Source organism: Carassius auratus, unplaced genomic scaffold (genome assembly GCF_003368295.1).
Source record: "Carassius auratus strain Wakin unplaced genomic scaffold, ASM336829v1 scaf_tig00044012, whole genome shotgun sequence".
NCBI lineage: Eukaryota > Metazoa > Chordata > Actinopteri > Cypriniformes > Cyprinidae > Carassius > Carassius auratus.
Window position 1 is genome coordinate 22,501 of NW_020526802.1, and position 2,500 is coordinate 25,000.

At 39.5% G+C, this 2,500-nt stretch overlaps 3 non-coding genes across 3 annotated transcripts; all 3 read right to left on the reverse strand.

The window, feature by feature from the left end:
* Positions 1-420: 420 nt before the first annotated feature.
* Positions 421-539, reverse strand: LOC113086752 (5S ribosomal RNA). The gene has a single exon (XR_003285034.1). It is a non-coding gene; the product is annotated as a 5S ribosomal RNA (ribosomal RNA).
* A 929-nt stretch (positions 540-1,468) lies between these two features.
* LOC113086737 (5S ribosomal RNA) lies at positions 1,469-1,587 on the reverse strand. Its single transcript, XR_003285019.1, has one exon. It is a non-coding gene; the product is annotated as a 5S ribosomal RNA (ribosomal RNA).
* A 777-nt stretch (positions 1,588-2,364) lies between these two features.
* On the reverse strand, positions 2,365-2,483 carry LOC113086717 (5S ribosomal RNA). Its single transcript, XR_003285001.1, has one exon. It is a non-coding gene; the product is annotated as a 5S ribosomal RNA (ribosomal RNA).
* Positions 2,484-2,500: the final 17 nt, after the last annotated feature.

Here is a 2,500-nt window from a genome sequence, read left to right on the forward strand (position 1 = left end):
CCTGGTATTCCTAGGCAGTCTATCATCCAAGTACTAACCAGACCTAAACCTGCTAAGATTCAGAGATCTGGCATTGACTCTTTTTTTTTTTTTTTTTTTTTTTGTTTGCAAGATTATTATATAATTCGTGAAAAATATCCAAAAAGTTTAAAGCACCTGGTATTCCCAGGCAGTCTCCCATCCATCTACTAACAAGGCCCAAACCTGCTAATATTCAGAGACCGGCCATTGACTCTTTTTTTTTTTGCAAGATTAATATATAATTCATGAAAAATATCCACAAAGTTTAAAGCACCTGGTATTCCCAGGCAGTCTCCCATCCATGTACTAACAAGGCCCAAACCTGCTAATATTCAGAGATCGGCCATTGACTCTATGTTTTGGCAAAATTGTTCTACACTAAGTGAAAAATTTCCAAAGAGTTTACAGCACCTGGTATTCCCAGGCGGTCTCCCATCCAAGTACTAACCAGGCCCAAACCTGCTTAGCTTCCGAGATCAGACGAGATCTGGCATAGCCAGGTTGGTACGGCCGTAAGCGAAGACTGCTCCGAAGAGAGGGCTATTTAAAGTTCAGCCAATCTACTGGCCAGTATATTTTATAAGTAGGAAAGAAAACCCAAAAGCTTAAAACGCCTGGTATTCCTAGGTGGTCTCTCATCCAAGTACTAACCAGACCTAAACCTGCTAAGATTCAGAGATCTGGCATTGACTCTTTTTTTTTTTTTTTTTTTTTTTGTTTGCAAGATTATTATATAATTCGTGAAAAATATCCAAAAAGTTTAAAGCACCTGGTATTCCCAGGCAGTCTCCCATCCATCTACTAACAAGGCCCAAACCTGCTAATATTCAGAGATCGGCCATTGACTCTTTTTTTTTTTGCAAGATTAATATATAATTAATGAAAAATATCCACAAAGTTTAAAGCACCTGATATTCCCAGGCAGTCTCCCATTCATGTACTAACAAGGCCCAAACCTGCTAATATTCAGAGATCGGCCATTGACTCTTTTTTTTTTTGCAAGATTAATATATAATTCATGAAAAATATCCACAAAGTTTAAAGCACCTGGTATTCCCAGGCAGTCTCCCATCCATGTACTAACAAGGCCCAAACCTGCTAATATTCAGAGATCGGCCATTGACTCTTTTTTTTGCAAGATTATTATATAATTCATGAAAAATATCCAAAAAGTTTAAAGCACCTGGTATTCCCAGGCAGTCTCCAATCCATGTACTAACAAGGCCCAAACCTCCTAATATTCAGAGATCGGCCATTGACTCTTTTTTTTTTTGCAAGATTATTATATAATTCATGAAAAATATCCACAAAGTTTAAAGCACCTGGTATTCCCAGGCAGTCTCCCATCCATGTACTAACAAGGCCCAAACCTGCTAATATGCAGAGATCGGCCATTGACTCTATGTTTTGGCAAAATTGTTCTATACTAAGTGAAAAATATCCAAATAGCTTACAGCACCTGGTGTTCCCAGGCGGTCTCCCATCCAAGTACTAACCAGGCCCAAACCTGCTTAGCTTCCGAGATCAGACGAGATAAGGCATAGCCAGGTTGGTATGGCCGTAAGCGAAGACTGCTCCGAAGAGAGGGCTATTTAAAGTTCAGCCAATCTACTGGCCAGTACATTATATAAGTAGGAAAGAAAACCCAAAAGCTTAAAACGCCCTGTATTCCTAGGCGGTCTCTCATCCAAGTACTAACCAGACCTAAACCTGCTAATATTCAGAGATCTGGCATTGACTCTTTTTTCTTTTTTTTTTTTTTTTTTGCAAGATTATTATTTAATTCGTGAAAAATATCCAAAAAGTTTAAAGCACCTGGTATTCCCAGGCAGTCTCCCATCCATGTACTAACAAGGCCCAAACCTGCTAATATTCAGAGATCGGCCATTGACTCTTTTTTTTTGCAAGATTATTATATAATTTATGAAAAATATCCACAAAGTTTAAAGCACCTGGTATTCCCAGGCAGTCTCCCATCCATGTGCTAACCAGGCCCAAACCTGCTAACATTCAGAGAACGGCCATGTTTTGGCAAAATTGTTCTATACTAAGTGAAAATTTTCCAAAAAGCTTACAGCACCTGGTATTTCAAGGCGGTCTCCCATCCAAGTACTAACCAGACCTAAACCTGCTAATATGCAGAGATCGGGCATTGACTCTTTTTTTTTTGCAAGATTATTATATAATTCGTGAAAAATATCCAAAAAGTTTAAAGCACCTGGTATTCCCAGGCAGTCTCCCATCCATGTACTTACAATGCCCAAACCTGCTAATATGCAGAGATCGGCCATTGACTCTATGTTTTGGCAAAATTGTTCTATACTAAGTGAAAAATTTCCAAAAAGCTTACAGCACCTGGTATTCCCAGGCGGTCTCCCATCCAAGTACTAACCAGGCCCAAACCTGCTTAGCTTCCGAGATCAGACGAGATCGGGCATAGCCAGGTTGGTATGGCCATAAGTGAAGACTGCTCCGAAGA